Consider the following 14,257-nt stretch of genomic DNA (forward strand, 5'->3'; position numbering starts at 1 on the left):
TGGTTGTTTGAGTGTTGCAGGTCCATTGAAGCGGTGTTACTGTCATATGCATAGAATGGCTGGTTGTAGCACTGTGTATTGTTGGAGGATTGATTAAGCTGTGGCAATGTTCGTGTGTACAATGGGTGGTTACCCAGTCATACTAAGGAGTGTCAGGGGACTGGTTTAAGGCGTTTGCATTGCACGAGTATAAAATAAAACTCTGCGGCCATGTGAAGCCCTCATTTTACTGGCAGATATGTCAGCTTGAGCATTTTGCTGGCATGCCACGTGCCCCGCAGTGACGCTGATACATGAATAGTCACACGGAATAAGTGGCAGATCGATTACAGAAATCCTCTGTGGGGTAAAGGATGATGAGTATATAGATTATGTTGGCTACACATGTGTTGGTATCAGCTGTTGAGTGTCGTCATATGGGTGGAATGTTGGTTAAATGACTTAAGTGTGGCTTTGGTTGCTCCCCTCACTGCCTCGTGGGGGGGGTAGGTAACCTGACTCTCTCTCGCTCTCGCTCTCTCTCTCTCTCTCTCTCTCTCTCTCTCTCTCTCTCTCTCTCTCTCTCTCTCTCTCTCGGGGGGAACTCTGGTTGCTTATCAAGCCCTGGGTGAAGGGATGCTCTGTGGACAGAAGGAGGGTCTCGGTATGCATGAATGGAGGTCAAGTGAATGGCTCGGGACAGAGGTGTAGCTTCTGAGGTTGTGGTGATTAGTCAGATGAGGTCTTTGATGTGAAGTGAGGGGACTCTACCTGGAGGATTAGGCTTGAGGATGGTGGTATATGGGAGTGTACTCGAGTGTGTTTCCTTTTGGTGAGATAGGGTTTGATTTTTTTTTCTTTTTGCATAAGGAAATGGCAAACTTATTGTACACTCTTACTCAGACTTAAGGCGATGGCTCAGAGGAGGATGCGGAGTGCACAGAATGGGAAGGAAGGCTGGGTCTTGAGTGGAGGTATGTGATGAAGGGAGGCGGTGTAAACATTTACGACTCGGGTGTGGTGTGGCCCCATGTTCTTCCTCACCCTCGCCAGAGATCGGGGCCTTCGAAAGATAGGGGGCCTATGCCAGGCAGAGACCTCGGCAGATCTGACCACAACAGTTCTCCACCAGTGCCACAGACACCCTGGACCATATCTAGTACTGCGTGGCCACGTCACCTTTTGGCGTTACCTCAGCTGTGTGTTGGATAGCTCGTAAGACACGGCGGGGAGTTGAGGACGACTGAAGTTGAAAGTTAACTGTTTCTTCTTCAGTAATCGTACCCTTCCTTTTCTTCCTGTTCCTCCTCCTTCAGACTTTCTTCATCCCTCTGTTCCTTTTCCTCCTTCTGTCCCCCTGTGCTCTCCAGTCGTCCTGCATCTACATGATATGCAACAATTTGCAAAAATTTTATGTGACTGTCAGGGAGTCTGGTTCAAGAAATTATTACGGTCGTTGATGTCTTGTGTCAACTGGTGCGTGAGAGAAGCGGCTGACACACGCCGCTCATCTGTGTCTGCCAGTAAGCTCCCGGGGGGCGGCCTTGTAGGGTGGGTTGGGTGGGGTGGGGGGGATTTGTCGTCTGATTGACTAGTCCGATTACGTTCAAAGAGTTTTGCTGCTGCTCATCATCATCCTCTCTCTCTCTCTCTCTCTCTCTCTCTCTCTCTCTCTCTCTCTCTCTCTCTCTCTCTCTCTCTCTCTCTCTCTCTCTCTCTCTCTCATGCGATGGTGGTGGTGGTATCCTGCGGCAGCGTTATGCCTGTTGTGAGCGTGGTTGCGTGCCTGCCTGCAGTAGCAGAAGATGGTAGTGGCGCGGTGCAGCAAGCGACCCTTCCCCCGCACCGCCGCCGCCACCACCACCACTACCCTGGCCAAACTTGACTACCCCCATCTCCCCTTGGAAGGCGCTCCTTAAACTTTGACGGCGGGACAGCCGTCCTTGGTTCTCCTCTTATTATGGATATGGCCGCAGTTTGCTTTTCACTGCAGCTGTGACTGTGCATGTGGCTGTGATGATACTCCGTGCCCTTATCTCTGGCGCTATGCAGTGCTCTGCAGTGACGTCAGCCGATCATTAACTCCATTAAACAAAGCTGGTGGTGAGGAACTGACGTAGGGAGCGGAGCACGGACGGACTGCATTTTAGGCTGGGGAACCTTGTATACCCCGCTCATGTGTTGGCGTCTGTGAGTGCTATTTATTTTCATGAGATGTTAGTGATTGTGGCGTTGAAATGAAGCCATACACACAAGTTTGTCGCGGGAGTTTTGGCTTACTAGCAAATTGGCGATCGTCAGTGCGAAGATGTGGCTGTCTTCGGATTTAGAACTCGCTGATCAAACCCATCCGTATAGGTCAGGTCAAAGTTCACCCCTACCATAACCAAAGGTCATACCGTCCTGCTCAGGTGGTTGAAAGTTCTATCTCTACGAATGTGGAGGGTTTTCTATCGGTATGTTTTCATCCCACGAGAGAGAGAGAGACTTGGATTTTACCGCTAGGCTGGATTACCGTGACTGGATGAATGCCACAGTGTCACGTACAAAGAGGTTCGAACGCCGCTCTTATTTTAGTGACATTAATTTTTTCTTCTCATGTCGAAGATTCTAGTCACAGACCAGACTCCAAAACGAGCCAAGGCCTTATATTTATGAAAAAAAAAGAAGAAAAAGGAAAAGTTAAAGAGCTTTTTAGTATCCATGTGCGACAGTGTGATGGCAGTTTATCCCATCGTTGAATGCACACAGGCTAAACAGCTGTACAAGTGAAGACGAAAATTGCAGTAAGTTAGTTTAAAGGCAACTCCGCGTGTGTTGTTTTTTCCCCCACCTGGTCTGGATTGCTCAGCTCAGCGGAACCCTTGCATATATGTGTACGCGAGGTGCCACCTTTTAGCATATTAATTGTGACCATTTGCTTTTAATTCTTTTTTTTCAGGGTGAGTGGACAAATTGAACATTGGCACTGACCAGCGCGAAAGCTTTCAAGCAATTGTTATGTATTGCTAGAGGTTTGAGTGGAACGTGCCGACTACCACGCTGCATGAGGTACAATATTACCATTGGCGTTTTGACCAGGTGTAAATGTTTTGCTCTGCTCATTCCCGGCTAAGTTGCTTAATCCTATATTCCTGTATGCCGAAGCCTGGCCGCACTGCTAAAGCTTTTGTTCCCTTCAAAGCTTAGTAACACGCACTCCATGAAAGTTATGGATCTTATGTCCGGAATTTTAGGATTATTTAACTCTAGTTGTGGCTCATATTTACTTGGGTGTTGCCAGAGTAGATGGCGGTGGACTGAATCGTCGGGTCACGTCCTTTTGGCGTCCTGGATCCCACAGGAAGGTACACTTACCCACCCGTTATATAGTACTGGATCCCACAGGAAGATACACTTATCAACACTTACCCGTTATATAGTGCTGAATCCCACAGGAAGATACACTTATCAACACTTACTCACCCGTTATATAGTGCTGGATCCCACAGGAAGATACACTTATCAACACTTATCCACCCGTTATATTGTGCCGAATACAGAAATTACAGGAGGTGTCCTTGGTCCTCGGGTTACCCCCGTGACTGAGGTGATCATGAGAGTTTAAGCTTTGAGTTTTTACCCTGAACGTGCTGCTGGAGAAGAGCGGGAGTGATAACGAAAAGCAAGAGATGAGATTGGCAGGGTCGTGTATGACCAGCTCCGCCGAAGGAAAAAAGAACGCGCGTGTGAAGGCGGGAGTGCACCAGGGTTGGATGGAAGTACCCTCTGTACTTAAGATATAAATTACTTGGGACGAGAACGAAAGAAAACGAGGAGAGAGAGAGAGAGAGAGAGAGAGAGAGAGAGAGAGAGAGAGAGAGAGAGAGAGAGAGAGAGCGCCCGCGAACCGATTGCTGCGAAGGGAGATGCAGAATAATTATGATCAGCGAAGCGTTGGTTGGACTGTTCCAATGAACCGTGAACCGTCTTCACTGACGTCGCCAGTTTCCCTAAGATGCAGTGGCTGGTTGATTGTGGCCTCGGATATCGATTGACCTTGACGGAAATATTCCTGTGCACGAGAGGAGAGGCGAGTTAAGAAAGGCAGCGCGAAAGCGGCTTATGACGAAGATAAGATTATTAGAAGGCTTTGAACCGATGGTTTGACGAGGGAAGACCCGATGCCCATGTCGTTATCGCCATGCATCACCTCTTATGAGGTTATATGCGTGCGGGTGCAGTGTAAAATCTGTGTAGTATAAGTCGGGTCTTATTACTTTTTTTCTGTAAGTTTTACATTTTTTTTTTATATAGATCTCTGATCATTAACTATTGTTCAGACAGCCGTATCCATAAAGCATTTTAATTTTCCTGGTAATTAATTGGATTCTGAGGCGTTTTTAAGGCATTTACTGTACCACATGTACAGATGAGGAAGACCGCTTACGTTACAACTTAGAGGATTGTACAAGTTAAGGACTTAGAGGTTTATACAGGGTAAGGATTTGATGAGTGGTGGGTGGGAGTAATTACGGGTCGTATACTGTCCGTGCTACTTCACCCAGTGCTGTACTATGTTGCCGTGGCTTTGAAGTTGAGTCAGCAATCTTGCATATATTCCGTTTAGGTTGTGTTCGATCCTGCTGAGAGAGAGGCAGGTCGCTTTAGGTGAAGTGTGTAGGATTCTACTGGAAGAAAGAAAGGCGACTGGTGAAGCGCAAGAATTTATCCCCGGGAGCGACTAGGCTGCAGTCCACTCTGAAGGAGCGTGTCGAGCGAGAAGTCCTCCTGTTCGTCCATTGTCGATGACATAGGTTTGCCAGAGGTAACTTCTCTCCGTCGGTGTTACCACTAGCACGTTGATTCCGGTAACACTAGTAATTGTATGTAAATGGTTAAAACGAATTTATGTAGTTACAAAACTGCGAAATAGTTCCTGGTTTGGTGCTTGTAGATGCAGAGTGGAAAAGCATGCGTCTCGTAGTCATACTGGACTTTTTTTTTTTAAGTCGGAATAACAAGTTTGGGAAGAAAAATTGCAGCATATTAATTTGACCTCCGATGTTTGTCGACTGCATTCTCATAGATGGAAAGGCTATATGAAGAGGGAAATGGAAAAGAATGAAGAGAATTCCACAGCTTGGCGATAGGTCAACGTAACGTTTGGTTAGGTACTTGTGGAGTATTTTTTTTTGGGGGGGGAGGGAAAAAGTTTTACAGTTACCGGAGCATTATGTTATGTACGGGACGGCTCCTTACGATACATCAGTAAAAAGCAAACGATGGTCAAAGTCGACTCAAAGTGTATGGTTAAAGCGATGATATTTTCCCCCTTTTTATTTGTGTTTATAGACTTTGCAAGGATGAGACCAATATTGAATACGTGGCCTCGTCCTTGAGAAGGGTCACACTAAATAACCAAAGATCCCGGAAGCCGTGTGTGTGTCAGCCTGACCTCCGTGGCTGGCGACGTGACATGGAAGTGCAATTGTTTTCGTGGCGGGTTTGTCACCGCCCGCCGCTCGGCTCGATGAAAAGATCTCATTTTGCAATTATTAGAAAAATGATGATAATACTGATTGATAATGATAATGACAATAATGATAGTGATGATAATAATGATAATGATATTATTGCTTTTATCGCAACCTGCCGGATTTTCTCCCTTAGCGAGAAAGCGACAGGAACAGTTACTGATCAAAAAAAGAGGTATTTGGCGCTTGTCGTCGACCAACCCCGTCATGCTAGAGGGCTTACATCATCACGGAACCGGGAGTTGGGTGTCTCCTGGACCAGGATGCTGGCTCGAAGTAACAAATAAGCCTCGTCCCTACTTTCTACCCGACACCAGCATCCGGGTGGGGAAGGAAGGGGAGAGGCAGGTTGTTCAACCTTAAGATTTGATGGGCTGAAGGAACATGCATCTTGACTTGCTGGGCCCGCTACGGCTCTCTTGCTCAGGGTGTAGATACAGGACGTGCTTGTAGATGTAGATGGTGTTTGCGTTGCTGTGGATGGAGGTGGTATAGTAGCAGAAGAGTATTAGAATATATGGGTTTGATATGCTTACCTCTGTTTTCAAGTCACACTTACGTAATATGATAAGGTGACTTAGGCACAGTGGGGTCTTCATGCTTGGGCAAGGTAAATGACCCTTGCGAACATTGGGCACGGTACACACACACACACACACACACACACACACACACACACACATACGCACATTCGCACGCGCTGAAAAAAGTAATATTACTCCGTTGCTCTTGGTATGACTAGATGATTCCAGGTGTTGTGGACAGTTGAAGACGTGAGTGAAGCCGCCCTTGACCTCCAGAGGGAGGGAGGCGGCCCGGGCGGCCTCAGCAGCAATCAGAACGCTTGGTAATCCTGCTGGCCTCGCCACCAGCCTCACCACACCTCAGACCTTGACCTGTGAGCCACCAGACTCACCACGCCTCTGACCTTGACCTGTGAAACACCAGCCTTACCACACCTCTGGCCTTGACCTGTGAACTGCATTCATTGAACTTCGTCTTTTCCCTTCGGAAGATTTAGAACATTTAGATTTAGCTCAAGTTGGTTATTGATAAACACAATTATTTTCAGTATTTATTACAGATTTATAATTACTCCAGGATCAGTGTGTTATGAAAGGGCCCTAGTGTTACCCAGGAGTTTTCTAAAGCTCCTGCAGCCCGAGGCTTCACAACGTAAGACTCCTTTGCAGTGAGACGTTCTTTGACGAGACCGTCTGTACTCCCAGTGATACAGCCTCGCAAAAAGTGATTTTTTCCCTCTCGCGGTGCAACCTCAACTTATGTTTTCTTCTCAGTATACAATTAGAATGAAAGCAGCAAATTAGGGCATGCAGATGATGAGTTGAAAGAAACGCGTGATACTGTAATTTTAGATAGATATCATTAATTTGTCTTGTCTTGCAGTTGGTGTGTTTTGCAGCATTATTAAGCGTAGCAACTTAACTATATTCTCATCCAAACATTAGACAGAAATACCTTGAATATTAATAGTTTATTGTATATTCATAGCACAATTTAGTATTATGCATTTGATGCGAATGCTTTTCAGGGGTGTGAAAGGGTACGGTTTAAGTATTATTATTATTATTATTATTATTCATATTATTATCATTATTATTATTATTATTATTATTATTATTATTATTATTATTATTATGTTATTGCAACGAATGAAGCTTTTGCCGTCAAAGGCATTATAAACCGCTGCTTCATTTGCCTTTTATGCTTGTGACCGTGTTGGAGACTGAGTGGGGAGGCCTCCGATGACACGCTTCCTGATGGCTCTGCACGTTCACGTGTAAGCTCTTAATAGATTCCTACTAGTCTAGTGTGGAAATGTGCGGGATGTGTGGACACTGAGATGAGGCGGGTAGAGTGCCACAAGTGCTGCACCAGTGCTGGAGTGGTAGGTAAACACTCGGCGGGGGACAGACGCGTCGCCGCTCTCATAGCCACAAGCAGTTGTCCAGACCATTAAGTACCGCTCTCGCTCCAGATATTGAAAACTGAGCTGGATATATATATATATATATATATATATATATATATATATATATATATATATATATATATATATATATATATATATATATATATATTACATATTACCCGGTGAACCATGCTGTGGAGGGTGCGTTGGCCTAAGAGTAGCAGAGACGCTTAGTTTGAGAACGATGTCTCTAGGTAAACGGGATTCTAGGATCATTGTGAGGTAAACTGTGGGAGGAGCGATACTAGTATGGCTGGTCATGGGAGAGGCTGTGCTCGCGTAAGGTGTTGTTGGAATGTATCCCGTGAGTCTACCGCCACACACCACACCTCACAGGACTCACTCACTGACTAACATAGTAAGCGTGCCTAGTTGTGGCAGATGATACGCGAGTATTTGTATCGAAATAAACTCCATCGACCTTGACAGATCACCCTGGCAGTATTTATCTGTGCTTATCGCAAAAAAATAGTTCCTCGTTCAATGGTTGATGATGTGGCGTGACAGATGTAAGCGTGGAGGCAAAAAAAGGCAGACGTTGAATTTGTATCGTGTCTCTTGTTCTTGTAGATAACCGGTGTTTGAACTACTGCAGGAAACGCAGATATAGAAAAAGGATAAAAGTTTATTTTCCAGTTTTACTTAATTTCATTGAGCGTGAAGCACGCCAGTGGCATATTGCCAGACAAGATACTTCTGTTTGATAAGATTATCCTATAGATTAGATATTATTATCCATTTTCCCTGTCTCCTCTAGGTTACTGTAACGTATACCAAAGTTTTGCTTTTGAAAAGTAGCTGTAACACTCCACCCACGAGACAGACATGTTTTGCGTCATGGCAGAGATATTGTTGATTATGAGCAGGACAAACTCCAGCTTCAGATATCCAGGGCAGTTTTATGTTACAGGTTAGGGGGAGGGCATGCAATCCCCAGTTGGGGCGAGAGGCTACTGGCAGGTCGGTGAGGCGGCGCGGCGAGAGTAGCAGCGCGGACCCTCGGTGGAAACGGACGAGCGACAGTTATCAGAACCTGTGCCTGCTAATTGCCGGGGCCGGAGGGTACGGGGGAAGAAGCGCGAGATATTGGGTCGTTCATAACATGGTGACTGTAAGATGGGGGGGGGGGGATCAGGACGGGGAGCGTGTATATTCATATTCATGTCAGTGTAAATATATATATATATATATATATATATATATATATATATATATATATATATATATATATTGCAAGAGGTCACAGTGGTGCGCGTGATGAAGTATATGCTAATAACCGGGAGGAAAATGAAACACGATAAGTTCCCAAGTGCACTTTCATGTAATGATCACATCGTCATGGGAGAAACATTAATGTGTCAATAGTCAGTTGATTTAAAAGGAAGAGACGTAGGTAAGACGCCATTGGTAAACAAGCGTTACGGGATGATGGTGTTCGGGTCTGGCATCATGCCTCTCATAAAATTTTTATTATGTGGATAGGAAAAGGAACTGTTTGTAAATTTTGCCAACGACAAAGCTATCCAGTTTGTATAGACCTTCACTAGTACTAATGTTACAGTTCTTTATGTATTTAGTGATTTAGATGATTCAGTTATATTTCTCGTGGTAAAGGAGTTACAGTTGATAACAGAATTAGTAGTACTCCAGTCAGTACACTGATCATAATTTTTAACATGATTAAACAAAGCATTTGAATCGTCTCTTGTTCTTATACTATATTTATCTTGCTTAAGTCTAAGATAAAGATCTTTACCAGTCTGCCTTACTTACAATATGTCTAGAAATAGCCCGCAGAATTTTTTGGTGAGTTTTTTATTTATTTCCTTTTTCAGTGTTATTGATAAAGTCTTACGTTTACATTAAATGATTTAAGCAACCAGGGAATTAAAGTCAAATTATCCTTGTGGTTAGCATATATATATATATATATATATATATATATATATATATATATATATATATATATATATATATATATATATATATCCCTGGGGATAGGAGAGAAAGAATACTTCCCACGTATTCCCTGCATGTCGTAGAAGGCGACTAAAAGGGGAGGGAGCGGAGGACTGGAATTCCTCTCCTGTTCTTAATTTTCCAAAAGAAAGAACAGAGAAGGGGGCCAAGTAAAGATATTACCTCTAAGGCTCAGTCCTCTGTTCTTACCGCTACCTCGCTAACGCGGGAAATGGCGAATATGTATTAAAAGAGAGAGAAATATATTCCTCTGTTCTTACCGCTACTCGCTAACGCGGGAAATGGCGAATATGTATTAAAAGAGAGAGAAATATATATATATATATATATATATATATATATATATATATATATATATATATATATATATATATATATATATCTATCTATATATATATATATATATATATATATATATATAGATAGATAGATAGATAGATAGATAGATAGATAGGTAGATAGATAGATAGATGTTGGGTAGTGAAACTGATTCAGGCGGACAAACTGACACAGATGATACGAGCCATTGTTTAGCAGCGGGTGTGGATGTGTCTGACACACACTCGTGAATCGCCCACTGTTGGAAGATTTTCAGCGAAGCATAATGTAAGCACTGAGAAGTTGCAACAGCATCAGATGATCGGCAGTTACAGTGAAAGGATTATGTATCCACTTCGATCAGTTACAGCCCGAAGAGGTGGTGGAGGGGGAGGGTGTCTGGGAGAGCTGGTGAGCAGGGCTGAAATGATGGCTAGGCTGAAGGGGGGCGTGGTGTGAGCTGGGATGGAAAGGGCGTGGAAAGCGGGCGTGGTTAACAGGTTGTGGGCGTGGTGAGACTGAATGGAAGGGATTGTACATGGGTGAGGTGGAGTTTGTGTGGAGTAGAGATGGGTGAAGAATTAGGCGCAAGTGTGTTTAGGATGTGTGGGTGGATTTAGGTGTGGTGCAGCAAGATTGAGGGGTGGCAGGGGCAGGCAAAAGGGAAAAAACCGAGGGGAAACGTGAATAAAAGAATTAAGCTGTAGAGGTACAGAGAGAAAGGGGTATAGAGAAGTGAAAGGGTTGGGAGTGGGTGTGAGAGTGCGCGTTGGGATGGGTGGCGGCCGTGGTGGGGGGGTTGGAAGTTAGGGGGAGGAGGGGGGGGGGTGTTTAGCTGGCGGAGGGAGCTGGGGCGGCAGTGTGGAGGGGGCTCAGTGTTGGGTCGAGCCGTGTCCTGGCGTGAGGCCCTCATACCGCCAGTGTCTACCACAACACGCAGTGTAAACGTTATCTCACATCCTCTCGGGTAACGTTGTGAGGAGGAGGGTGGGAGCTCATCATTACCCTGGATGAGGAGGGAGGTGGTGACTGGGCCTCTGGTTCACCGCCGCCAGGATCGCCCACCCTGCTGCAGGATGCTGCCCTCCGTGTGTCACCGGGATTTCCAGGGGGGCGTGGCGGCGTATGTGTATAGTCCTGCGGGGGGTCCCGCCTGGAGGCTGCCGGGGGGAGGGGACGGCCGCCAGGGGACAAGTCTCTGCAGGAGGGACACCAGCACCCTGAGAACGCTGCTCACTTGGCAAGGTGGCCTACTGGGACCACAAGAAGCCACCACCACCACCTCCTCCTCCTCCTCCTGCTCCCCCTGCCCCTCGCACTACTGCCTACTGACTGTGGTCGTGATGTAGGCTTTGTTGTGCTGCAAGTGAGGGGGAGCGGGTGTCCTACTGCTGGAGTTGGGGGGGTCGTGGTGGCGAAGCTAGGGTTGTGATGCTGTACCTGGGGGTAGTGGCGTTGCAGTTTGGGTTGTAGTGCTGGGCCTGGGGTGGTGGCGGTGCAGCTGGGGTTATGGTGCTGGAACTGGGGTTAGTGGTGGTGCAGTTGGGGTTATGGTGCTGGACCTTGGGGGTAGTAGTGGTGCAGCTTGGGGTTATGGTGCTGGAACTGGGGGTAGTAGCGGTGCAGCTTGGGGTTATGGTGCTGGAACTGGGGTTAGTGGTGGTGCAGTTGGGGTTATGGTGTGGACCTTGGGGGTAGTGGCGGTGCAGCTTGGGGTTATGGTGCTGGAACTGGGGTTAGTGGCGGTGCAGTTAGGGTTATGGTGCTGGACCTTGGGGGTAGTGGCGGTGCAGCTTGGACTATGATGCTGGAGTTTAAGGTTGTGGTGCTGGACCTTGGTTGGTGGCGTTGAAGCTGGGGTTTTAGTGCTGGACCTAAGGGGTCATGTTGGTGAAGCTGGGGTTATGGAGCTGGCGCTAGGGTTCATGGTGGTGAAGCTGGGGTTTGTGGTGGTGAAGTCGGGGTTATAGTGATGGAACTTGGGAGTCGTGATGGTGAAGCTGGGGCTGTGCTGCTTAAGCTTCGGGTCGAGGTGGTGATGCCGGGTCTTTAGTGATTACAACTATGAGGATATGTAGTGACGCTGATGTTGTGGTTATTGGTGTTCATGTTGGGGGTAGTGGTGTTGATGCTCATGTTGGAGGTAGTGGTAGGGTTGCTCATGTTTGGGGGGGGGGATATTGGTCGTGATACATATATTGAAGTTAGTGTTGGTGATGCTTGGGGTTGGGGTAGTGTTGGTGATGCGCATGTCACGTTAGTGGTGGTGAAGCTCATGTTGGGTTAGTGGTAGTGGTGGTGGAGGAGGACGAGGGGGTCATGTTGGCTCTACTGGGGCTGCGGTGATGATGAAGGTGGTGAGAGTTGTCGTGGTGGTGGTGGTGTTGACGAGGGACTGGACGGTGGATGAAGTGGCAGTGCCCTGGGCCTAAGCTTGCTCGGTCGTCTGAACAGGGGTCGTGGTTGTGATACTGCTGTCGGGGTTGTGGTAGTAATGGTGGTGATGTTGGTGTCGTGGTGATGACGATGTTGGAGTTGTGGTAGTAATGATGTTAGGGCTGTAGGTGTTGGTGATAGAGTGGGTCGTGCCGCTGGTGAAACAGGGGTGGTGGATGGATGTGGCGAGGGTAATGTTTTTCAGGGAGGGTATAATGCTCATGGTCTGGGGGGGGAGGAGGGAAATACCTGACACCGGACCCGGATATGGCGGCCTGACGAGTCTGTTCGTGCTCCACACGACCAGCGGGACGACATTATTGGCGGGCACTCTGCTTGCCCTGCACAGTATTCATGATGTTGTGATGTTGGATGTGTCATCCCCCGAGGTTGTTCAGGTTAGAGACTGTAGTATGGAGTTGTGGGTTGTGGTAATGTGGCATTTGTACTGTAATGGTGCTTTGAAGGTAGTGGTGGACGTGGTGCTCTGGGGATGATGTGGTGGTGATGTCAACTTCGAGTTGGTGATGAGAGAGGGTCTGGGATGTGGTTCGTGTATGGACGTGTGGAAGATCTCGTGTCGGGGCGGGGAGAAGGGTGACAAGGTGACGTGCAGGTGTGGCGGTGGTGGGTTGGAGGAGAGGGGGAAGCCTCCGTGCCACATGAGGTCACACTCTGGTAATATCAGTTGCGAGGGTTGGGGGTGTGTGGGGGGGTTGTTGCTGGGCTTGCTGCTGCTGCTGCTGTTGCTGCTCAACACGGACAGTATTTGTATGTTCATCTTGTTAGATCCAAATACTTCATCAGGTTGTTGGACATAACTTTCCCGGTAACGTAAACGGTCAGGAGTTATTTGTTAGACTTTCATGGTGACGTAAACACGTGAAGAACTTTATCCACATTTGGTAAGGTAAATGTCTGGAAGTTGTTCGTGTACGTTGTTACTGGTGAGGTGATTTATTGAGCTGTGAGTTGACATTATTATTGATACCACAAAAGTTTAGAACCTGTTTGTTTTGTATTGCTATTAGTAAGGTCATTTTTTTGAGTTGTGACTTGAGATTATTGTTGGTAACACAAGCGTTTTTAGAACCTGTTCATTTTATATTGTCGTTAGTAACATGAACATTCAGCAGTTGGGTCTGTACTCTGTTTCTATCGTAAACTTTTAGAAGTTGTCTGCTGACATTATATTTTGGTAGCGTAATCGTTTCGGTGTTGTTGGTTGTCGTACATCGTCGAGAAATTATTTTATTTATATCGACGTACGTAACTTGAACTCTCATAGGTTCTCGTTTTACAGTGTCTGTGTGGTTCACAAGTTGTTTGCGGACACTTGTTGTTGGTAGCAAATGCTCACCAGCTGTTCCCATTGTTAGTGATTTACGCAACAGTTGTTTACTTTGTTGTTTCATGAACGTGCAGCAGCTGTTTACATTGTTGATGTACGCATTGAAACATTTGGTTATATTGATTATAGATTTATCAATACTGTGGAGTTTTTTACGTTGCAATTATTACCAATATATATATATATATATATATATATATATATATATATATATATATATATATATATATATATATAGTAATATTTTCAGAAAGCGGTAGGAGCTAGCACACTTTTATTCGTGATGCCCATACTGTCAGAGGTGGGCGCATATATTGATTATGTATACGGGAGCCGCAGTTAAAGAGCTGGCATCAGGCTACTGCATAATCTACTGGTTGTGGATTGAGGTTAACCCGTCACTTCTCCCCCCCACAAACCCTATCAAAGAGCTCCTAAACCTGATATGCCTTACAGAGCCCGAAGCATTGAGGTGGGGGTAAGGTTATGTTGTCGACGGGATACGTTGATAAGAAAACGGGGGTTGTCCTGAACCAAGAATTTTGTTATCTATTTGTATCATTTCACGAAATGAATTCTCTCGTAAGTGTCGTTGGCTTTGATGTATTTCTCATCTTTCTGTGTTGAGGGCGTGCATTACGGAGAGGGGTGGATGTGGAGGGAGAGAGCAGTAGCTTGTTGGGG

At 46.1% G+C, this 14,257-nt stretch overlaps 1 protein-coding gene across 3 annotated transcripts in view; it reads left to right on the top strand.

The window, feature by feature from the left end:
* Window positions 1-14,257, top strand: part of dock (SH2/SH3 adaptor protein dock) — a 103,743-nt gene that overhangs the window by 38,498 nt on the left and 50,988 nt on the right. Inside the window, exon 1 of one of the 3 annotated variants that reach the window (XM_071681646.1) lies at window positions 10,630-10,753. The exons of 1 other annotated variant lie outside the window; for it this stretch is intronic. The gene's annotated coding sequence lies outside the window, so the exon portion shown is untranslated. Of the gene's footprint in view, window positions 1-10,629; window positions 10,754-14,257 lie in introns of those variants that run through there. One more of the 3 variants, XM_071681647.1, reaches the window with a different exon arrangement.

This window comes from Panulirus ornatus, chromosome 33 (assembly GCF_036320965.1).
Source record: "Panulirus ornatus isolate Po-2019 chromosome 33, ASM3632096v1, whole genome shotgun sequence".
In the NCBI taxonomy this organism is placed as follows: Eukaryota; Metazoa; Arthropoda; class Malacostraca; order Decapoda; family Palinuridae; genus Panulirus; species Panulirus ornatus.